The following is a 24,752-nucleotide window of genomic DNA, read 5'->3' on the forward strand; positions in this document are numbered from 1 at the left end:
AAAGAAGCAGATCTCTCTGTGACCTTTACCATGTGGGGTAGAGACTGGATTGTCAGGGGGCTGAAGTCTGCAGCCAGGATCGCTGGTGAACCCTTTCCACATTTTCCTGCCGAAGTACCCTCTGGCTCCGTTGAATGTGCCTTGTTCACGCCCACCACAGAGCTTGGAGGTACACACGCCCTGTCTCCTGCCTCCAGCTCTGTGAAACTGAGCAAGACCCTGTGGGGCCCTCCTGGGTACGGAAGCCTTTCCGTGTCCCCCATTTATTGTTTTCAGGAGAAAGGCTTTAGCCTCCTAAACCTTCCCTGAGTACCAAAGCGCAGATTCAAACGGTTGCTAATCAGAAAAGGGAAGGATTGCAGAAACAGAGGAGGAGCAGTCAAGAAACTATAGTCAGCTACAGGCAGGGCCTGGTCCCTCCTCAAGGGATGTACGTAACAAAATACCTTTGAGTTCTGCGGGAACTAAGGCCCCCCCAGGTGGAGGACTTCAGACTGAGCACCAGAGGCCTGGAGCCCTACCCTGTTATCACCAACCAATCAGAAGAAAGTCACGCACCCTGCAGCCTTCACCCCCAGTTCTGCCACCGTCCTCCTTGCTTGGCGCTAAAATAAACGTTTCTCTGCTCCAAACTTCGACGTTTTGGTTTGTTTGGCCCATGAACTTCTGTTCGGTAGAATGTCTTCTCCTGAGAAGCCAGTTAACTCCTCCCCAGATTTTATTAATAGCTCAGGCCTCCCTCCGGCAGGGAGCCCTTCCCTGCAACAGCCCTTCTAGGTCAGGCCCCTTTAACAGAGCCCTTTGTTGAGCTGTGTTCCTCCAGCCCTACAGCGTAATTCATTGCTCTGAAAAATTGGTAGCTGTATTTTGATTAGTGAGATTATTCAATTAATGTTTCTCCCTCTAGCCTGCAAGCTCTGTAACAGCAGGGATCCTGGACTGTCTCCCTCACCTGGATATCCTTAGCCCACAGGGCCTGGCATCGCAGCAGGCACAAAGTCAGGATTGAATGAATGAGCAAAAGCAGATATTCCGGGAGGGTCAAGCAGGGCAGTGTGGCTGGGAAGCGGGCCAGGATTAAACTTGGCTCCTGTGCTGATAGAGCTGACTTGCTCCTTGCTGTAGAACAGGTTCTCACCTTTACAGTCGCGCAGGCAGTGCGATGGTGCATGGTGTAAGAGGGCCACGTAGGAACTGGCTTCATTGCTAGCTGGCAGCCTGCGGGACTCTGCAGGTACTAAGGGCATGATGGAGAAAGTGCATTGACTTGCGTGAATCTGGAGGTCTGGCTTCTAGCCATACCTTTGCCTGATACCCTCTTCAGCCCCAGTTTGTCTGTAAAACGTTGGAGCTGCACTCATGGCTCAGATAAGTTGTGAGGCAGTGGCTTCTGTAGGTTTGCTTTTTCCCTAAGGCTGGAAAAGTCACCCAACATCAAGAATCAAGGGCGAGCCTCTCAGGCAGGGTTAGAGGAATAATCCCAAGGGGATGCGGTCCTGGAAATGGGAACACTACCTGAAGCAGATAAACTGAATTGGAGCAGATATGGTGTAGACCGCATTGAGCCGCTTTGCTGGCAAAGGCCATTGGCAGTAGCTGGCTCTTCATTTGTCCTAAGTCATGATCTGTGCTCGCTTTGCTTTCTTCCCATTATAATTCATAATTATCCCCACCTGGCTGCAGGGGTGTCTGTGATGTCCTTTACAGTGTCAGCAACCACCAACCAATCCCCGGACCATTTCCTTGAAAACCCCTGAAGCCTCAGTGACTCATAATTAAATATCTCTGTGATGTTTTCCTTTTGTTCTGCACGGCAGGCCTAGCTTGCATAACTTTTGTCAGCAAGTGGGGCTCCAAACTTCAGAACACAAAGTAAATGGCAGAAAGAGGCCACCTCAAAGGAAACTAATGTTGCGGAACGCATCAACTTGGGGTAGTGTGGTGGAGCTCTCACTGGGTGATTGCTGTGCCTGACGGAAGATGTACAATAAAGCTTGCTGCTCTAGCTTTCATTGGTCAAGAATGTGCTATTATTCTAAAGTGGCAGTGGGGGGAGGTATATGTTTAAATTAACAGTGGGTTATAACGCAGTCACCCACAGGGCAACCTGCCTGAGTCTGCAGGGACAGAGCTGTGTCTCTTTCCAACTCAGACAGCAAACAGGTGCCCCGCCCGTCATCTTTCAAAGAGGTTGCTTACTAGGGCTTCTCTTGTTCCTGCCTTTGCCCTAAAGGAGCTTGGCCTTTAGGGCAGTCTGGCTGGGCTTCTAGTGGCTATTGACATGACCCTTCAGGGCAGCTAGCTAGATGTCGCTGCTGGTCAGGCTGCCCCCTCAGGCTACGCAGACAAGCCCATCTCGCTTTGCTGTGGAGGCAGTGAGGCCCCCGCACTCAAAACATGTCTTCATCCCTTTTGGCCTCAGCCTTGGCACTCTGATCAGCCCTTGGGCCCTCTTCTTTGTGTCCCGATGCAAGATTTGCCCTGTTGTCCTTCCCTGGGCTCCCCTGGACCCCACTAGTGGCTGCGCATAGCCCGGGCCTCTGAGCTAGAATGGATAATGCAAGTTTGCTTGCAGCTCCCTCAGGTGCCGTGTGTGTGTGTGTGTGTGTGTGTGTGTGTGTGTGTGTGTGTGTGTGTTTAAAATGTGCAAATCAGAGGAAATTCCCTGGCCATCCAGTGGTTAGGACTCCACGCTTCCACTGCACGGGGCACGGGTTTGATCCCTGGTCAGGGAACTAAGATCCCGCATGCCACGTGGCACGGCCAAAAAAAAAGGGCAAATCAGAGGATAAGTCATTTTGAATTCTGCCCCATTCCCCAGAGCGCTCGAGACACTTGCACTCTCCCAAGAATGGGAAGGGCCCTCCCAGGCCATCTACTCCCCGCCTCCCAGTGCTAGGACTCCCTACCCTAGTCCTTGTAATTAATCTCCAGTTTCTACTTGCTTGTGGAAACTGGCTGCCTCCCAGGGGACTCCGCTTTGACAGCTTTCCATGATAGAAAGTCCTTCCTTATCCTGAGCTCCAAAACTGCCTCGCTGGAGTTGGCCCCTTAGCTCTCTGTTCTACCCCAAGGACCACAGCATTCCCGACTCCCTCCACCCTCTCTTTGGGCTTCTCTAGGCTGAATGTGACTCTAAGCTATTCCCTCTAGAGCCTAGGCCATGGGGACATCCTTCCTCTTTCTGTCTGCCCACCTCCCTCCGCTTCAGGGCTTTAACAGATATTATCAGGAGGCATGTTTCTGACAGAATTTTGTTGGATCTGAGCAATCTATAACTTGGAAGAACACGTCTTTGGCAAGAGAATTGCTTTTGTGTGACTGTTATTTTAACTAGCCTATCTCTGCCAGACGTTCCATTCATCACACATCTGGTTCCCTGGAGCGATTTTCAGGGTTTTTTTTTTGTTGTATTTTTGTTTTACCCCTCAGCTCCTTCACTCTCTCCATTTACTTCTCCAAATATTAATGTGAGAATCAAAAGCCACCTTTCATTTTGGAGATCTGGGCTCTGAGGCTGGACTTTTGCATCTGAATTTCCTCGGAGGCCTCACACCATTCCCTTTGAGGGTTTCCTCTCACTGTGATCACTGAGTCTCCGGGGGTGGGTGCTGAGGCTTTCTGAACCTCACAGGTGCTGGTGCTAATTCAGCCGGGCGAAGGGATTCCTGTCTTGCGCGTCTCATCCTTGGGAGGGAAAGCACGGGCCGATTGCTGATTTCATTCCACTTCCTTTTTGCCCTTTCAGCAAAACTGCATCCCCTCACTGGGACCTCATGCACTCCTTCCTCCCTGCTGGACCCTGGCCAGGCTGGTGGCGAAATGGGAATGTTATTGGTGTTCAGTAACTAAACTGCTTGTTCCCTTCTTTCCCTCCACTGCATGGTCCCTCTTTCCCCAGAATGGGGCTCCAGGGACCTCCTGTCACCATGCTCTGTTAAAAGGCCCCACGTCCAACTGCAGTCAGGGGATGACCAGCTGAAGTCCCTGTAAGGACTGGAGACTTCCACTCTGAAGGTAAGCCCAGCGCCTCTCTACTTAAGATTTTCCTTGTGGAAATGTTTCCCTTTATAAAGTGTCAGTTGCTATCTGGATATAATGGTCTAAGCCCAGATGGAAAGAATTTAATGGCGTCCTTCCTGGGGGCTCTGTGTGGATAGCTGGGGCCTCATTGATCCCCCTGAGAGAGCCAGCGACAGGGTCTGGTAACCCTGAGAACTCTAGGAGGCCAGAGGACCCAGGACAGGGTATCCTGTACCTTTGTCCTGGGCACTAAGATGACCACTCTCTCAGGCTCTGGATGGCAGAACTCAGGTGGCCTAACCTTGATTCCAGGACACCACGCCTTCCTACTGTCTCTGAAAAGGATTACATTGTCATGAGCCTTTGCCAGCCCTGGTGCACCGTGAAAAACCATTGAAATGCTGCTGGTTCTGCATTGGATATAAATTGCATTCATTGGCTGGAGCCAGTGGACACATCCTGTAAATAGAGACCTCAGCTTTAAGGCCTGTGACTAGTTTTGAGTTCCCTTGAGAACCTATATCCTGCTGGAGGGAGGAGGCCCAGCTAAGTGAAGAGGGGGCAAGACCATGAAGCAGGGACTTCCTGCTGGTCCAGTGGCTAAGACTCCACGCTCCCAATGCAGGGGGCCCGGGTTTGATCCCTGCTCAGGGAACTAGATCCCACGTGCTGCATCTAAAAGATCCTGCATGCCACAACTAAAGAATCCTGCATGTAGCAATGAAGATCCCGTGTACCGCAACTAAGACCTGGCACAGCCAAATAAATAAATAAACACATAAATATTTTTTAAAAAAAGACCATGAAGCAAAATTCAGGTGAATTAAATAGTTAATTGTAGAAAAATGAAACCATGAAAAAAACTAATTAAAAAAAAAGGTGATGGATTATTTGCTTTTGCAGCGGGGAAGATCTTCTTAAGGATAAGACCAAATAGAAAAAATCCTAAGGGAAAAAATAGGTTTGACTATATACAATGTAAAACATGTTCAGCAAAAGCAAAACAACAAAACAAAAAAAAAACACACACACAAGAAAAAAACTTTGCAACATATAGTACAAGAGCTTTTTTTCTTTATAAATTTATTTATTTTTGGCTGCGTTGGGTCTTCGTTGCTGCACGCAGGCTTTCTCTAGTTGAAACGAGCAGGGGCTTCTCTTCGTTGTGGTGAGCTGGCTTCTCACTGCGGCAGCTTCTCTTGTTGTGGAGCACGGGCTCTAGGCACGTGGGCTTCAGTAGTTGTGGCTCACGGGCTCAGTAGTTGTGGCACACGGGCTTAGTTGCTCCACGGTATGTGGGATCTTCCCGGACCAGAGCTTGAACCCATGTCCCCTGCATTTGCATGTGGATTCTTAACCACTGCGCCACCAGGGAAGTCCCAGTACAAGAGCTTTTTAAAATTAATAAGGAAAAGATGAATGGTCCACTTCTAAAAAGGGAAAGGACCTAAAGAAGCAATTCCCAGAAGAAATACTCAAGGCTAATAAGTACATGGTAAAGATACTTTATCTCTGCAGAAAGCAATCAAAGCAATAACAAGAGACCATTTTTCTATTTATTCAGTTGGCAATACCCAGCATTGATGAGGGTGAGGGAAAATTGGGCACTCACACCTGATGTTGGGTTTATAAGTTGGTATAACATCTCTGGAAGGTAGATTGGTACCATGCTTCAAAAATTTAAATGCATATTCCCTTTCACACAGTGGTACTACTTTTAAGAATTTAACCTAACAAGATAGTCTAACAAATAACAGAAGATGTACAAATTTATTCATCCCAGTGTTGATTATAATATTGAAAAGTTGTAAGCCCTTATAACGTCCATCAGTAAATCTGATACATTCCTACAATGCTATTGTAGGGAATCATCTAAAATGATGATATAAATGCATAAAACCTTTAAGGCATGGAGAAATATCCACAACATATTGTTGAGTGTGGGAAAGCAACTTACAAAAGACCATATGTTGTGTGAGACTACTTAAAGTATACACATGTATATATGACATATGATATTACATTCAATAATAACATACATAATGGCCTCTATATTGAATACCTATAGATATCTATGTTTATTGAATGAGATCATGTATTTAATGAGTTGAAACATAGTAAATGCTTTATGAATGCTAGCAATTAGGAGATGAGGGTGGATAGGGAGCCAGATGTTCAGGTATATTTTATTTCAAGCTAAGAAATTTGGATTTTACCCCATGGCCATGGGGAGGCAGTAGAACTCAATTCAATGAATATTTCTGGAGTGTCTATTACAGAAATGCCAAAGTTGAAAGGCTTTTTCATAGAGAAGATTGCTGAAGAGGTTGAGGTTTGTATCAAGGGAAAGTCAGCCAATTGGCTCCCAGGGTAGATGGCCTTGGGGACTTCACCAGGGTCTGGGGCCAGCCCTCAGACTGATCCACCTAGAAATCTGACTTTGGAACACAGGGAAAATGGGTCTGAATCTACCACTGACTTACAGTCACTAAGTGTAAAGACTGATGTCTAGAACTAGGGTGCTACTATATTATATTTCAATGAGACATAAATGGTATGCTAAAATGTGACATGTTTGGCACATTAATTTTCAGCAGACCTACATGGGAAGCTACTACTATACTACTATGGATGTACCAATCAATGATGGCTGCCATTTATTAAACACTTACTAAACATTTGTTAAACATTAGGTGCCAGACAATATATTAAGCACTATTCATGCATTATTTCCTTGAGTCCTCAGAACAACTCTGTGAGGTGGGTACTATTATTTATTATCTGCATTAAACATTTTTTTTTATATCTCCATTTCCTAATACTGGAGCACTGAGTCACCATATTACCGAGCTGCCCTTGAAGAACTGGACATTATCTGACCCACTGAGCCAAAAGTTTGGGCAGCAGCAATCATCAAGTAGAAATGGTATATGAGATTGGATGCAAGAATGTCCAGGAGGTACTATTCATACGTTGTATGAACATGTGACTCCATACCCGTAACACCTACTCCTGCTGTATGGCCTCCTCTACCTCAATCTAAACTTAGAGCTTCAACCTCCACCTGTGCTGGCACCTACTAGAAACGACCGCTGAAAAAAATCTCAGCCCCATGCAAGAGATGGTGAAAAGAGAAATCCTCCTGGTGGGCAATGCATTTGGTTGTCCATTTTTGTTGACTGAAAGATGACCAGAAGTGCAGGTATATATAGATTCATGGGCAGGGCAATGGCTAATTGTCTGGGTAGATGGTCAGGGATTTGGAAAGAAAAGGACTGGAAGATGGTCACAAGAGGGCTTTGGGAAGAGATATGCGGATTGACCTCTCAGAATGTTCACAGAGTGTGAAGATATTTGTATCAGTAATCTATTGCCACCTAACAAACCATCCCAAAACTTAGTGCTTGAGAAGAATAACCAGTTCATTTCCTCATGATTCTGTGGATCAGCTTCATTGGGCTTTTTTTTTCTGAACTTTTAGGTTCTGATAACCTTTCTGTGATAGGTGATTTATAAGAAATATATATTTGGTCATTCAGATGACCAAATATATATTTCTTATATATATTTGGTCTTCATTCATGGTTCCTGGCTCACAGCTCCCCAAACCCTAGAATTTTCTAAGCAGTTAGAGCAAGGGCAGCATCTTTTGTTAAAATATGTGGTATTGCATCCTCAGTTCCTGGGGGAAAAAAATGCTTCAGAGCCTTAACGATGAAATGGGTATCATGTTATCATAATGAGCCCCTTTCAACTGGTGTGTTAATGAGGTGACTTTTGGGGATCCCCCAAATATGGGGGGAGCTGACTGCCAGGGGAACCAATGAATAGAGGGTTGGAACTTTTAGTGCCACCCCCGAGACCTCTGGGGAAGAAAGAAGGGCAGGAGGCTGAATCAATCACCAATGGCCAATGATTTAATCCATGGTGCTGATGTAATGAAGACTCCATAAAAACCCAAAAGGATGGGGTTCAGAGAGCTTCCAGGTTGGTAAACTAGAAAGCTTCCATGTGCCACCATGCCAGGCCTGAAACTCCATGAGGACAGAAATTCCATTGCTCAGAACCTTGCCCTCTGAATCTCTTCAACTGGTTATTGATCCCTCTCCTTTAATATCTTTCAAAATAAACTGGTAATCTCTTGAGTAAACCAGTTTACTGAGTTCTTGTGAGCCACTCTAGCAAATTAATCAAGCCCAAGGAGGGGGTTGTGGGAACCTCTGATTTATAGCCAGTTGGTCAGAAGCAGGTAACAAGCTGGACTTTCGACTGGTGGCTGAAGTCAGAGACATTCCTGTGGGACTGAGCCCTTAACCTGTGGAATTTGATGCTGTCTCTGGATAGACAGAATCAGAATTGAGTTGAACTATAGGACACCCAAATGGTGTTGGAGAATTGCCAGTTGGTGTGGGGAAAACCATGCCCCCTCCCACACCGTGGAATTGGTGATCAGAACTCTTACTTTCCTTTGTCCCTTCAGCCCTGGGAACAGGCGCTACTTCCTTCCATCATTTTATGTTTCCTCAGGGTAATAAGGTCCTTATACTCCATGAGAAATGATATTATTTGAAGATAGGATCTGATTAACTAAAGATATATATTGTAAACCTTGGGGCAACCATTAACATTTCTTTAATGTTTAATGGTTTAACATATTTGTACTGGCTTGTCTGTAGCAGCTTAGAACCATTCCCTGTTTCTTCTATACCCTCCCATGTATCTCAAGGTCTGGACGCTTAGGAGAACTACATTTCCCAGCATTCCTTGCCAGAAGGGTTACTAGTTAGACTCTACCAATGAGAGGTAGAGTTGACTCATTATTTGACTCATTATTATATGACTCAGGAATTATGCCCTATAAAGTCGCTGAGAACACTAAGTTAGTGAATACTGAACCATTGCTCCTAGGGGAAATACAGGGTTAGGTTCTTTTGAGTCACTGGTCACAACATTTTTGCCAACCAATCAATACATACCCTTGTTTTATGTGTGTTTCTGTTTAAAAACACCTTACGTGATACATACTGGTGATCTTTTCACACGGAACTCATGACCAGCAGCTCTGTAACTCATGCCTGAACCTAGTTCATCTAACACATGCACTTTCTCAGTAAAGCACATCTTACTGAGATGTGCTTAGAACCCTGGACAGCACTTCAGCACTATGCCTGGGGGCCATTTTAAACAGCAAAATCACCAAGAAAAAGTACAAAAATGTGAAAAATGTGGCACTAAATAGATCATGAAAAAGACAGTTGTTTACAGTGTGAGCTCGAAACAAGAAGGCAGAGTGTCACCTCGTTTGACCTCTGCCTGGACACACATTGGGTGACTCAAATTTTTACCTGTCTGTAAATGACCTTGACAGTGCTGGGAATGTTGATTTTTGGATTGCAAATAAATTTTAGCACTAGGCTAATTCACATATATGGAAACATGAATAATGAAGGTCGACTGTATGACCATTTCAGCATGGCCACTTTTTCTACCATCTTCCAGGGCAATTAGGTATTTCCACTTCACGGAGAATTGGCCATTGCTTCTTTCCAGGCTTCTAAGAGCCACTCCAGCAGCTGGAGTCCTTGCTAGGGTGTTAAATCCCATGTCCTGAGGAAGTATCCCCAAGTCAATGAATTCTTGCTTATCTAGTCTTACATTCCAGCTTCCTTGATCAAGCACCCTCAAAATTCAACCCCAGGGGTACTCCCCTGGCTTCTGCCAGTAAATACTGGCTAATTCTTCCATTCTTCAGGTATATAGCCTATTTTTTTCCTTATCAGGCCCTGGGCATCAACAGCCAGGTTATGCTGAGATTTCACCCTAGTTACCAGCCCGGCCACCTGGAGAAGAGGTAGGGGCAGCACTGCAGGTAGGGACACCTGTTGTCTGTGGGGAAGGGCTTCTGTAGCACCTGCCAGCACAGTGGTAGCTCCGGTTCTTAATAAAGAAAAGTGTGCAAGCCCAGAGGAGCTTGGGGTGCATGCTGCAGAGTCAACATCCCCAGGAACATCCATCCAGATGTCTCCATTCCATTACTTAGAGTCCTAGGTTTTCACCACCAGGGCTCTGACCTTCACCAAACAGACTTGCCTTGGCTGAGCAAATATCTCTGGAGCTCTAGACTCTAATAGTCAGGTTTTCAGCCTGCCACTCATTGTGTCTGTCCTTCCACTACATAGGTGAGGAGAGCCTCTTTGTAAGCTACCTCCAGAACTCTCTGGCTCTCACACTTAGCCATTAACTGCTCCTGAACAGCTCTCGGTCTCTCATCATCCTTCTGTAATAAAACATAGCTTTAGCCAGCCATCTAACTTCCTCTGTCTTTGTAGGCATTATCCTCCCCATGTTTTTCAAACACTGGCCTCATAGCACCAACCACAGTATCCTCCTCCACGGGGATAAATATCACCACCCAGGTCACCGCCAGTGAAATCATTAGCATTTGAGCCACCACCTTGTTCCGGGGACTTTCTGTGTTCCACCAGGAGGGCATCCTCTTTGCCTGCTGGGCAGTGGCTTAGTCAGTCAACATTTCTGTGGGTCAGGAGTCTGGCACAGGTTAGCTGGGTCCTCTGCTTCAGGGTCTCACAAGGATGTAATCAACATGTTGGCGGGGGCTGCAGTCTCATCTGAGGCTTGACTGGGTAAGGATCTGCTTCTGAGCTCACATGATTATTGGCACCATTCAGTTCCTTGCAGGCTGCTGGACTGAGGGCCCCAGTTTCTTGATGGCTGTTGGCTGCAGGTTACTCTCAGCTCCTTGCTGGGTGATCTTCTCCACAGGGCAGCTTACAACATGGCTGTTTATATCCTCAAAGCCAGCAAGAGAGAGTCTCCTAGCTAGATGGGTTACAACTTATGTAACATAATCACATACAACCTAAAATCTTTGCCTTATTCTGCTGGTTAGAAGCAAGTCAGGTCCTGCCCACACTCAGGGAAGGGGATCACACAAGCCCATAGACATTGGGAGGTGAGGATTACGGGGGCCACCTTAGAGTCTGTTTACCACAGCTTCCTTGTTGATCAGCATCTCTAATGAAAACATCTCCTTGAACTGTCTCAAAGCTTGGTTCTCCATGAAATACAAGCCTATGCGGAGGCAGCTGGCCTGGCCTTGGTGACTTTTCCAGCCCTCCTTTCCTCCCCTGGCTCAAAAGTTCCTTCCCCTCATTTAGAGTTGGCCCATTCCACCAGCACATCACACTTTCACTGTGGGTGATCTGAACCCTAGCAGATGCAGCTAAGATCCTCTCCACATCCTGTTACACAATGTTTGAGCATGGGAGTGACATGACTGATCAGACTTTCTGATAACTTTTAAAAACAGCTTTATTGAGATGAATTCATACACTATTTAATTCACCCATTAAAAGTGTACAATGCAATGGCTTTCAGTATATTCACAGAGTTGTGCAATCACCAATTTTAGAATATTTTCATTATCTCAAAAAGAAAGTCCACATGCCTTAGCCATTACTCCCAATTCTTGCATCTTCCCAGCCCTAGACAACCACTAATCTACTCTCTCTATATATAGATTTGCCTATTCTGGACATTTTATATAAATGGAATCATATGTGATCTGGCTTTTTCACTTAGCATGTTTTCAAGGTTCATCCATGTTATTGCATGCATTAGTACTTCATTTCTTTTTATATTCCATTGTATGGATATACCATATTTTATTTATGCATTTATCAGCTGATGGACACTGGGTTATTTCCACTTTTTGGATATTGTGAACATTTGTGTACCAGTTTTTTATATGGACATATGTCTTCATTTCTCTTGGGCATATACCTAGGAATTCTTGGATCACATGGTAACCCTATGCTTAACTTTTAAGGTACTATTTTCCAAAGCGGTTGCACCATTTTACATTCCCACTAGCAGTGTCTGAGGGTTCCAATTTCTCCATCTCCTCACCAACCCTTGTTATTGCCCATCTTATTTGCTATGGCCATCCTAATGGGTGTGAAGTGGTATCTTATTGTGGTTTTGATTTGCATTTGATGGTGGCTAACGACATTGAGCATCTTTCCATGTGCTTATTGGCATTTGTAGATCTTTGGATAACTATTCAGATCCTTTTCTCATTTTAAAATTGGGTTTACAATAACTTTTTGATATATTACAAAAGAATCTATTTTCATTGAAGAAAACTTAGAAGGTATGCATGAGCATATTAAAAATAAGAGATGTCATTTAGCAAGTATATATTACACGCACTGTGCTGAACTTCCATGCTTGCCCTAAGTCACACAGGTAGAAATAACAATAGCTAATGTTTATTGAGCTCCTGTTAGGTACTAGGCCTTCTTCCATGTGTCACCTCATTGAACGCTCCCAGCAGCCTTTCTGAAGAGGGTGCTATTTTCAGCATATTTATTTTTCAATAAAGAAACTGAGGCACAGAGATGTTAAATAACTTGCTTACTTACACACAGCTTGCTGGTGGCAGAAGCAGAGTTTGGATTCAGGCAGTCAAAAGTCCCCAGAGTCTGCACTCAACACCCACCCTGTGCATTTCTGAATCCAGAGGCTCGGAGCAGAATGAACCATTGCATTACATTGTCTCTTGTTCTCTTTAAGTAAAATAGCTAAGTATCTTCTTTGATGATTATTCTTTCTTAATGCAACATGGCAGAAATTTCCCTCAGAGACTCCTGAAGACTTAGAAATGGTTTAATTTCCACTGACTCTATTTCTTTTCTTTTTGTTTCTTTTTCTTCCATAAGCTTTGGGAAGACAGTAACCGAATCTTTCCATACGCTGATGTTACTGCAAAATGAATTTGAAAATTGTCAAAATGACGTTCTACTTGTCTGTGTGTCCAAGAGTCATTCAGAGTAACGCAGGACATAGGGCCTCCTTTCTGTGGGAGGCCGAACAGAGATATTCTGTGGTTCTGACTTACAGGGCTTCACAGAACTGGCTTCAACTGTCTTTGCAACTTACCTCTGCGACTTTAATCAAATGACTTAACCTTTTTGCTCACCTCATCGTGCGTGGCAGAGTAAAGAATCTGAGAGCAGAGAGACAAGAGACAATCTCATTTCTCAGCTTTGCACTTGTGTGGTCTTGGGCACGTCCCTTTACCTCGAGGGGCTTAATTTTGCCCAGCTGTAAAATAAATGGGCTGGACCCGAGGCTCTCGAAGGTTTCTGACGTTCTGTGTTCTGTGCCTACCTCCGAGTTGTAAAGAATGGGCATTACGGTGATGTTTCTCACAAAACCATTTTTTGTTGAAAACAAATAAATCCTAGGTAGAGGTTTCAAGGGTAAATTGTATGAGGCCTGGAAGGATGTATGGGGAATAAGATGCGCTGCTACTTCTAGGAAGGGGATGGGCGTGGCGGGGCGCTGAAGAGGGTGTGCGGGCAGCTGAGCATCCTTGCAGGCGGAGACCGCGTCTGAGGGCTGCAGCGGAGGCCGAGGCCAGGGACGACCTGGGCTGCAGCGGCTGCGCACTGGCGCGCCCAGCCGGTCGATTTGCGTGTCTCCGCCTCTGCGACGAGCTGGTTGGGGAGACTGGTCTGGCGCCGCGCGCCGATTGGCTGAGCGGCCCGCCGCTCAGACCCAGGAGCGGACGGTTCCTACTGCGGCTGGGCGCCGGCTCCGCTCCCTCGTCGGTCCGCGCTCCAGCTGCGCCCGGCCCTGGCCCGGCTTGGCCCGGCCCCGGCCTCCGAGCGAAGGCGCCGCTGCCGCCTGGGCCACTCCCAGGGCCATGAGGAGGCGGCGGCAGCCACTGCGGCCCGCGTCAAGGTGACCGGCCGGGACTGCGGCGGCGGTAAGAGCGGGCAGTGAGAGGAGCGGCCGGCGGGGCGGGGCGGGGCCCTGAGGGCCGGGCCGGAGGGAGCTGCAGGTGTGCGGGGCGGGACCCCGAGAGGCCGCTGGGCCGGGGAGGGGCCTCGGGGCAGGGGGCGGGGCCGGGGGGGTGTGGGGATAGTGTCCGGCGGTCTCGGGCACGGGGACCGGGCCGGGGGCTTTAGGTGTGTGGTGGGGATGGGGGTTTTGGTATGGAGTACAGCGGGTGTGGGGGTGGAGGTGGGGAAAGGCCGCCGGTGCGGGGGGCGGGGCTGGAGGAGGCAGTCGGGAAGGGCCGAAGGGGCTGCAGGTGCGGGGGGCGGGGCCGGGTGGGACCACAGGTTTACCGGGGGAGGGGGCTGCGAGGTGAGGCCAAAGCGGGCGGAGAGACCAGACCAGAGGAAACCGCAGGTGCAAGGGGCGGGGCTAGGGAGACCTGCAGCGGTGGGGGGCGGGGCCCCGAGTGGTTGCAGGTCCGGAAGCGGGGCCCCAGGTAAGAAGCGGGCAAAGGGTGAGTGGTCGCGGGAAAAGGGAATGCCGCCCTCCCCGCTGTCCAGGGAGTTTGAGTGGAAGCAGGAGCTTTGGGCTCGCTGAGGATTCTGGAGGCTTCGAGGTTGCGGCTGGGCCAGAAGGGCCGGCTAGGCCTGCCTGTGCGTCTCCTGAGTCGGACTTGGGTCTTAGCTTCCCTGGTTACTAGGCCGGCGGCTTCCCCCATGCCACGCCGTGCCCTTAAGTGGGGCGCCCCGTTTTTCAGTCTCGGGGGCTTTTCCTGTCTCCTAGATTGGTGGGGCGGTTGGCTTTCATTCCATCAGCTGTTGAGAAATGTGTGTGCTGGCAGAGTAGTTAGTGTGAAGCTTGAAGGGTTCTGGCTTGCTGGCTCCTGGTACCAGATGCTGCTGCAAATCTTAACAGTGGTCGTCTCCAAAAGACTGAAATGGCAGCCTGGTGAGGGGGCAGAACAGGAGTGAGGGTTCAGAAGCCTTTACCTCTGCGTTACCTGGAGAGTCTTTCACCTCTCTGAGCTTTGTTTCTTCCTTTGCAAAGTGAGCATCCTGGTACCTGCCTTGTGTGCCTCTCAGGGGCCTTGTGAGGATGGGATGGAACAGTGCCTGCCGGGCACATCGTCGGGTAAAGTTGTGAGTCTGCTGCCTCTGTGCCGATGGGCAGATTGTGTTTGGAGACTGAGGGTCGAAAGAGGAGGGGATTTCTAATCGGTGGACCATTTTCTTGCTCGAGGTTGGGATGAGGTTTGTGGTGAGGTGCTGACTGCTGCTCGCTGTGAGGCCTCTGAGGGGGCTGTGGCGGGGAGAATGGCAGATGGAAAGCACAGGAACATTTCATTGTTTGCTGACCTTTAGACCCCAACCCCAGTGAGGACTCTGAACTGGAGCATGAGGCTTAGACTTGAGCCTTATGGAATTTCCCCTCCCCACCCAAGTATGACACTGATTTTACCACATGCCAGAAGGAAGAGACCCACAAGAGGGGAATGCCAGAACTTTGTTAGGTTTCTACCGGGCAGAGAGAAGAAAGCGAGGTGATGGGGCTCCCTCCTGTTTGGAAGGGTGTCCCATACCCATGCGTGTGACCTTTCATTGCGCAGCGCCTCTGCTCACTAGCAGTGTGACCAATTCCTGCTGCCTGTGTTGCAGGGACAGAAAAGAAGGCAGGAGGAGGCTTCTCCTGTACTGGCCTGCAGTTTTCTTCACTTCAGATGCTGTGGGACTTTGGGGGATCAACCTCCATGGTGCTGGCCTCTCTCACTACCACCTGGTGGGGCGGTGACCCAGTGGCATCATGGGGATGGCATCTAAGGGATGGGTCCTTACTGGGGTCCGTGCTTGTGTGGCAGGCACCCAGAGGCTCTAAAAGCGGCATGTGTGAATTATCCCATTCTGTCCCAGCAGAAATGATGTAAATGTCTCAGAGATTGCTGTGCTCTGAGTAACCATCATGCTCTGTGAGTTAAAAGGAAAGCCCAAACTTGGTGGCACACAAGAGCCAGAAAATGTGTTGGGTAATGAGGGGACTGGTTTTGTGATTGGTGGTATCGGAGTGACAGCATCCAGGGTTGAGAGAGAAACTTCGTTAATGCAAAATCTTGCATCCAGGGCTCTCTGTGATATGGCTCCAGCCTACCTGATTTTCCTTTTCAGCATGGAGGTTAAGAGCTCTGGCTCGGAAGTCAGAGAGATACGTGTTTGAAGCCTTATATACCAGTTTCTTAGCTTCTCAGAGCTTTCATCTCCTTAGTTGTAAAACGAGGGTAATCATGTCCACCTTGAGAGGTTGTTATGAAGAATAAATTTGACAAGACCTGTGAAAGCACCTGATATATTAGGTTGTCAGTGTTAGGGTATGTTTCTGCCCCTCCTTGACTGCCCATCTCTCAACACAACAAAACAGCATGTCGCATGTGAGGAGAGCAGGACAAGTAATTTTGAGGCCTTCGCTTCTTATGTAACCTTGATCAGAGCCCTTCCCCTGTCCAGGCCTCAGTTTTCTTAGCTGAGTGAGGATGGTGTTAGAATACGTGAACATCAAGAGTGATCCTAGCTCTGGCCTTCTGATTGGCATGTTTTCCCGAAAGGCAGGAGGGAGGAAGCTAGTGACCTGTTGTTTAGTTCTTCTTTTAAAAATACCTGTTGAGCACTTTGCCTGGCACATAGTAGGTGCTCATTAAGTACTTGTCGAAGGGACAGATGAAGGACTTTCAGAGGAAGGTGTGTGGCAGATTATCTCTGCTGCTTATATGTATGCCGTATCTGCACCTTCAAAGTGCATTTTATTTATTGCAGAAAAAAAATGTTGCAACAAGTTTATAGTGAAATTAGTGAACCTCAACATGAAAGACAAAAGTTGTTTTACAGTCCTGTTTCACCACAAATTAAGTTCACCCAGTTTTTCATAAACATACAAGTTTTTTTCATGGTTGCAGTCATATGTATGTGAGCATTTGGAAAAGGCCTGGCAATAAGGAATTTCCTTAAATGGTGTTTTTGTCTTATTTTTTTAAGAATTAAAAAAAATCACACATGGATTTTGTTTTAAAAAGGCAAGTAGTTCAAGGGGGACAAATTGTAAAGTGTCTTTCTTGCCTCAAGCTGCCAGTTCCCAGTCTTCTCCCTAGTGGCAACCACTATTACCATTTTCTTGTTTGTTATATATTTTTTCTTTTATACAAAGAATAGCATCCTATACATACTCTTGCTCCTTTATTTATTGATCTATTTGGAAATTGTTCCAACATTGGAAAATGTTCCAATTGGTGCATACAACTCCTCCTTAATAGATGTTTCTGACTGATATCTTAAGCACAATTTTGTGTCTCCACTCTCCCCCACCCCACCATGATGTTTACTCAGTAATGGTTAGCAGTCATTGTTTAGAAGACTAACAAGAGATAGCCCTTGTTTTTCTCTAGGAAAGAAATGGCTTTGGTTCCAGTGAACAATAGACTAAAGGGCAATCCATGTATCTGGATGCAAGGCAGACACAGAAAGAGAAAGGAAAAGGGATTTGTTCCCTAGTAATTGAAAACTGATTTTTCATTCAGCCCATGATTCAAAGTCCGGCTCTGTCACTTACTGGCTGTATGACTTGGGGCAATTTACCTAATCTTTCTGCGTTTCAGTTTCCTTATCTGTAAAATGGATGGTGATAATAGGATCTGCCTTTTGGGGTTTTTGTGTAGAAGAAATGAGATCATGTATGCAAAGTACTTGCAGTAATAGGTCATGGTAGATGCTCAAGAAGGGGTAGCTGCTGTGTTATTAATAATCTAAACTAGACTCTTATTCTTTGTTAGCAGATATTTACTGGACACCTGAGGGTGAGCCATGGAGAATGCCCAAGTCCTTGCCCTCAAGGTGCTCACATACTGTGCAGAGAGACAGGCACACAAGTCACTGATGACAGAACAGGGCTCAGCGGTGGGGAGGTGAGCAGTATGGGGCTCAGGGAGGCAGGAAACAATGACTTTCCCTTGGTGGTTTGGGAAGGGCTTCTCAGTTCAACTTTTCCCTTCTCTGTGAAATCTACTCAGTTCTTCTACAAGTGACCACTCCTGTCTGTGCTCCCTTGGCTTTCATTGTGTGTATACCTTGATCGGATCATGCGCCTCACTATTGCATGCATTATTCTATGCCTGTGTCTCCTCCCTGCACAGGGAAGGTTTCCTGCTTTCTTTGCTTCTGAGTCTCCAGGGTAGGCTCTTGGTGGACATTGTGATGGACCTCTGCTCAGACAAGTCATGCTACCGAATGTTGACAGACTCTTATTGATAGGTCACTGGTGAATCTCAGACTCTGGACTCTATTGCTTCATTCCCCAAGTATTTGAGTGCTGACTGAGACACACATTTGCCATATAATAGCTGTAGGCTTTGGGTCTGAGTGGTGATACTTGTTCTACAAAGTCTTAGGGGTGGGAGAGGGAAGAATTATTTGCTCCAGATGCTCCAGGACAAGATTGGGAAACAGAAAGAAGGACAAGTCTGAAAATGAACTGCTCATACTTGCTGAAACCCACCTCCCCCTTCCCCAGAAGTGTGGCTGCTGACCCTTCCCTTGAGGTGGACTTGCGGAGGAGCAGGCCTCAGGGGGCTGAGTAGATGGTCTGTAGATTCTGATCAGGGATGGGGAGAGTTGGTTGGGTTGGCTTCTGTGAGGGGCATCCTGGGGCATTTCTGGGGCCACTTCCTTCCTGTGGGCATCCATCCACCAGCCTTGCTGCGCTCCTGCTTTGGGCCAAGCCCTCTGCTGAGTGCTGGGCACGTGGAGATGAAGGAGCTCCATCCTGCCCTTGGGGAGCGGATGGTTGGTGGAGGAATCACGTGCAAACAGAATGTGACCAGGAGGGGATTGGCGGTGACAGAAGACCCCAAGTGAAGTGGCCAAGCAGATTCACACTCTGGAGCCAGATCTGGGTTCCAATTCTGGCTCCTCCACACACAACCTCTGTGACCTCGGGCAAGTGTCTTCCCCACTCTTAGTCTCAGTTAACTGATTTGTAAAATGGTGATGGCAGGGTTACCTTCCTGGGGGCTGTCATTGAAGATTCAGTGAAATAATGCCGTGGGCTCCTTAGCGTGGTGCCTGACGGGAAGCTGATGCTTACAGAGTGCTCACTGTCTTTTTGTTTATCCTTGGTGCTGGGGCAGCACCAGGAAGCACCTGTTTGGCTGTTTTCTCCAGGTTCTAGTGTAGACGGTGCCAGTTGGTGGTGAAGGTGATGGCCAGGTATCTGAGAAACCAGCTCTGAAGTCACAGAGTGCTCAAGGAGTCCTTGGGACTTTCCTTACAGGCCCACAGTTGTTTCCTCCCCTGTTTTTGCATGAGCTCTTCTCACAGGTGGTTCCAGCCCAGCACCATCGCAAGCACCTTCTCTTTGACCCCCTGCACGGATCAGTTCCAGGGCTTTTCCCCAAAGGGAGGCATGAGTCAGGCTTGTCTCACCTGCACTTACTGAGGAGAGCAGAGACCATGAAGACGTGGAGAGGCACATTCTTCCCTGGTTTTTCTGCAGAGCTTTCAAATCCATTGTGTTCTTTGAAGGAGATTTGTCTTCTGAGCGTCAAAGAGGCGGACAGGGCAGCACTTACAGCAGACTCTGGAGTCAGGCCTATGTGGGTTTGTGTCCTGACCCTACTCACAAGCCCTTTGACTTTGGGCAGGTGACCACTCCTCTGTTTCCTCATCAATACAGGAAGTGTGATGGTACTTACCTCTGTCTGGTTCTTACAGGACTGCAGGGAGATGATGAGGAACAGGGCTTAGCATAGTGCTTGCACTTCTTGAGCATCCAGTCAGCGTGAGCTAGAATAATCTTCTCTTAACCCATTGTTAGAGGGCTGTCAGGATGCTTGTTTTTTTTGCAGGGGATATTAACTTATTGCCTCTGAAAGTTATGTGAGTTATTGCACAAGGAATGTATTAAAGCTCAGAGGTGCTTGGTGGTGAGGGCTGGTGGGAGCATCCAGGGTGGCAGGCAGTCCTCAGCCTGCACTGGGACTGCTCACGCAAGCCTTGACGCCCACAAAAGCAGTAGGTGCTGGTGAGGGGGAGGGTGAAGTCACCCCAAGCGTGGGCCTTGTCTCAGACCTGTCCAGGAACTGAAGGCTGGTTTCCCAAGTACTTTCTATTTCACTGTTCTGTGATTCCATGTAAATAATGGGACTTTAATATAAACTTATGCAACATTATACTTTCCCTCTTTAGGATTTAAATATTTTTATTATCAGATTTTATTTTAAGGTTAGACAGTTAACTTGAGTAATCAGAAGAAAATGTAAATGTTTGGCCTCAACAGTCAAAGGTTTCTTTGAAAATCATCTTATTAGAGACAAAAGAAAGAGTAATGAATGTAATTAAATTCGTATTTATTGGATACAGTAATTCTCACCCACTCTTGTGTAAGCTTGATAAGTAGGTCAAGGGGAATCTGTGTTTTTGATACATTTCTGAGTAATATTTATGGAAAACAAGTTAATAAATTCAGGAGAATTTGCTGTGTCTCTTTTTGTGGCAATAAAGTCTGTTATGTGGAATTAGTGACTTTCACTATTTTAAGATATTTCTTATTTTGTGCCCTCCCTGTAGCTGTGTTTTGTTTTGTTTCTTCTCTCTAGGTACCATATCTCCAGCACTTTCAGGCCACTGGCATTTAGGAGTGTTCCCACGGGGCTCCCACAACGCCCTGCTCTGGCGTGTAGCAGCCTTGGCTTCCTGTGACTCCCCCACCAGACTTTGCAGAGTCAAAGTCTGCATTTCTTCTTCCCACCGTATTCAGGGCCTAGCCCAGGGCTAGTACCCGGCAGCCAGAACGATCTGAGTGTGTTGTTCCCTCTGCCTAAATCCCTTCAGTAGCTTCTGGTTTCTCTTAGAAAAAACCCAAATCGTTTGCATGGCCCGCGGGTGTAACGACATGCTCTTCGGTGTAACTGGTGTAACTGTTGTTCGTTACGTCCAGCTCGCCGGTGCGGGGTGTGCAGTCCCGTCACACCATGGTCTGTGGCTTTGCTCACATTCCTGTCCTCAGTGCCTGCCGTAGCATCTGGCACGTAGCAAGTAGTACATAAATGCTTGTTAAATGGACAAATGAAATAAAGGGTGAGTGCCCAGTGACTGATTTGAGTCTATAAAATGAGAAGGTTGTTGGATCTGAGGTCCCTTCATTATAAAGTATTTCAACACTTTACAAAGTCTCTGACACCTGTGTCTTTAGCCTCATAATGATTCTGCAGGGTAGGCGGGGCGGGCTTTGGTGTGCGGAGGAGAAAATGGAAGCTCAGAGAGGGTGAAGGAGTTGCCCAAGATGGAGCTATGGGAGACGCAGAGGGCTCCTCAGGTGTCTTTTCTCACAGCCCGGGCTGTCTCGAGGTGTGGTTTCTGACACACATTGGAAGAATCACAGGTGAGATAGGGAAACAGGGATTCATGGACAAAGGTACTTGTAATAGTTTCTCTTGGTTTTAGTTGTTTTAATGTTCCTGATAATTGAATTTGAGGAGTTGAGTTCAGTTTGGGGTGATGAGTTTAAGGTCTGCTTTCATTCTAGGGACCAGGAAACCCTGATCTTTCTTATAAATAGCGAAGTTACGGGATTGATGCATGTGCTGATTAGTTGATAACTAAGATTAGAATTTGTTCTTTCTGGGAAGATTTTTGATAAGATTAGAAGTTACTTGCTGATTGATATGTAGCATTACTTTGCTGTTTTCAAAAGATGCTGGTTGCTTCAGTTAGCCTATTTCTCTAATTTATCTCTGGGTATACCTGCCACGGGGCTCTTTTGCAGCGAGCATTGTGGTGGCCTCTGTGCTCATCAGTTGTAGTGTCAGTCTGAACTGAAGGTTAGAGATCGTTGAGTCCACTCTTCCTACTCTCCACATGAGGATGCGGACTTTGCCAGGATTTCATACTCAGGCGTACTGATTCTCCACCTGTAAAACCCATCCATTTGTATGTTGCAGTTTCTCAGTAGCTGCCTGCCGGTCATGTAACGTTGCTCATAGAACCATGTCCATGAAGAAGCATTTATCTCTGATGAAAACCGCGGCTTCAGGGTCCCCTGTTGAATCTACAGTGTGACTGTGGGGAAGAGGAGCTAACACCTGACTTGGTGCCCAGCACCGGTATTCGGTGATGGTGGCTGGCTGAAAAAAGGCAGTGCCTCTTGTGGTCTGTTAGCAATATGCGTATTGATCTTAGGGGGCTTCATCATGATGTTAGGGGGCTGAGAGATTATTGGAACCTACTTTTATCAATATAGCCAGTATACTTGTGGAACAGAGAGAGCAGCCTGGTATTATAGGAAGATTACTGGGTATGAAGCCAGAATGCCAAGTGTGTCACTTTGCTCTGACACCTGCTTTCCAAGTAAATAGGAATATCCCCAGTGTGTGTGCATCCTTTCGTTAGTGGGAAAGCCCCAGTTTTAAGATCTGAGGTTGCTTTGCGAGGGTTGCATCAGAGTAAAGAGAGCTCGATGTTATTAAAGTATTGTACCAGTCACGAAAGGCAGCCTTATTCCTTGTTCTTCCCTGTCTTCCAGACCTGCCTGCCTGCCCGTCCATCTGTCCATCCGCCGTCCATCCATCCATCTACCCACCCACCCTCGCATCCATCCAGTCCTTGTTCAGGGCCTGCTGAGTGCTAGCACTGTGCCGAGTGTGGGGCTGCAGTAGAGGAAAAAGACAAGTCTGGTCCTTGCTGTCTTTTGGCTCTCAGTCTAGTAGTAAACTTAAGTAAGTATAAAAATAACTACAAAACCCGTAACAAATAAGTGTACGAAAGATTAATTACAGCACTGACAAGGGCTGCATAAGAAGAGTACAAGGTGCTCAGAGGCTGTAAACCAGATGGATGGTCAGAGACAGCTTCCCAGAGGAAAGAGGAGTTGGAGTTAGCAAGGTGAAGAGGTGGCAACTGCGTGTGTCATGATTCCAGTTGGGGCAAGGGTGTGGTGAATTGACGAAGTCACACAGCCAGGGTGGTCAGAGCCCTGAGCGTGAGGGGGCCTCTGCAGCGCTCACGGCCCAGTGGTCAGGGCATTGCTTTCTTGACCTGTGCTGGAAACGCCCGACAGAGTCTGTTGTTGCTGACTCTTCTTTTTCAGAACTCCCATCTATCATCAAAAGCATCTGTTACTGAAACATTACCTGCCATGGTTTCCAAGATAGCAGTTGGCCTTATTTTTATTGCTTTAAAAATTGGTTGCTTCCTTTGCTTCTTGAGGGGGTGGAAGAACGCCTTGATCTCATTAGTGGTTTCACTCATGAAGTAAACACTTACTGAGCGTGTAACTGGGCCTGACACTGCAGTCCTTGCCCTCAGGAGCCCACCAGCCGACAGATGGGAGTAAATAAATGACGATGATGTTGTGTCGGGGCTGGTAAGTAGTGGAAATGGAAGCTCATGGCACCAAGTCAGACTCACAGGATCTCAAAGATAGATGTTCTGTGTCCCAGGTGCAGGGGAACACAGGCAGGGGAAACAGATGACAGGGGTCCAGAAGCAGGAGAGAGCATGCTGTGGCTCAGGTGTGGTGAGCTGTGTGGGGTTGCAGGAAACAGGTCAGAAAGGTGGTTTGGGGTCAGTCCTCAGAGGGACTCGCGGGTAGTGCTTAGGAGTTCGGATGTTATCCTGTGGCCGGTGGAGATTTGTTCCAGAGTTATAGGAGGAGAGAAGCTCCTCCAGTTATACTCCTGGTGTGGAGGATGGGTGGTATGGGAGGAGACTGGCATTTGGGAGATGGGTGAGGGAGCCATGGGGATGGAGAGGAGAAGGTGGGTTCGAGAGAAACCGAGGTAGAGGCCTCTCTCCTTGGAGATTTAGCGGATGGGAGGGAGGGCGGGCCGTGCCAGGGTTTCTCACTTAGTGATGTGAGGTGCCGGACAGTCACAGGATAAGGAACGTGAGAGGAGTGTTGAGTTGGGAGGGGGTGTTGTGAGTTTGGGACGCCTGTGGGACAGCACTCGGCAGCTGGCCTGCTAGCCTGGAGCTCAGAGAGAGGTCTGAGCCAGAGCAGAACCCTCCGTGGTGTTTGTGGGAGAGAGGCTGGTCATCTGTGTGTGGAAGGGTTTTCACAGGTGGTTCTGATGCCCCACTGGTCTGGAGAGAGAGGCTTGGCCCTTGGGGAGGTGGGAGTTACTCAGCAAGGTTATGTGTAGGGAGCAGAGGGTCCTGGCTGGACTGCTGGGGGAGCCAGCATGCGGGGTGGGGCACAGTGGGAGAGTTGGGGAAGGAGCAGGAGGGGTGGTCAGTGAGGAAGGAGTGACCTAGGAAGGTGATGGTGTGGAAATGGGTGGGGGTGGGATCCCCTCCAGCTCTCTCCCTGCAGGGCCTCTGCCCCTGCCCCCCGGAAGCTGAGTGCTCTGGTGCCCCCCGCAACCCCCTTATTTTCCCTAACAGTGGAGCCATTTCCACATGAGAGAGGTCGTTTTCGTGACCTTTGCTTCCGTGTGTGAAAGACTCTGCAGAGGAGGCTCTGCATCCAGCCTCTAAACCCTTCAGCCTCTCTCAGAACCTTCTCGAGAAATCCACCCCTGCCTTCTCTTGCTGGCCCTTCGCACTGAAATCTCTGGCTCCTGAAGCAGGAAAGTTGGGGCCCCATCTGGCATTCTGGGGTTCAGGGTGGGTCTGCAACCTCAGTGGGAAGGGGATGTGTCTAGATCCCAGGAAAGGCAGCTACCAGACGTGTGGGAGGAAGTTCTGAAGGTGAGAAACCACTGGGCCTGGACCAATGTGATGTGGGAGCCCTGTGACTTGGGAGTGCATCCTTGGTCCCCCATGTGTCCGGAGCTTGGATAGCAGAGAAGAGCCTGCTGTAGAATTTCCAGAACTTACAAGTAAGGTCTTAGAGTTATTAGAGTACCTGAGATCTACTCAGACGGCTGGCGGAGGGAGGGTCCCAAGTTG

General features: G+C 47.8%; 1 protein-coding gene across 5 annotated transcripts in view; it reads left to right on the forward strand.

Moving 5' to 3' along the window:
• Positions 1–13,637: 13,637 nt before the first annotated feature.
• The window catches only part of RALGPS1 (Ral GEF with PH domain and SH3 binding motif 1), a 287,071-nt gene continuing 275,956 nt past the window's right edge, over positions 13,638–24,752 (forward strand). For all 5 annotated transcript variants that reach the window (XM_036854415.1, XM_036854412.1, XM_036854416.1 and 2 more), the window contains exon 1: positions 13,638–13,816. The gene's annotated coding sequence lies outside the window, so the exon portion shown is untranslated. The remainder of the gene's footprint in view (positions 13,817–24,752) is intronic.

Source organism: Balaenoptera musculus, chromosome 6 (assembly GCF_009873245.2).
Source record: "Balaenoptera musculus isolate JJ_BM4_2016_0621 chromosome 6, mBalMus1.pri.v3, whole genome shotgun sequence".
Taxonomy (NCBI): Eukaryota; Metazoa; Chordata; class Mammalia; order Artiodactyla; family Balaenopteridae; genus Balaenoptera; species Balaenoptera musculus.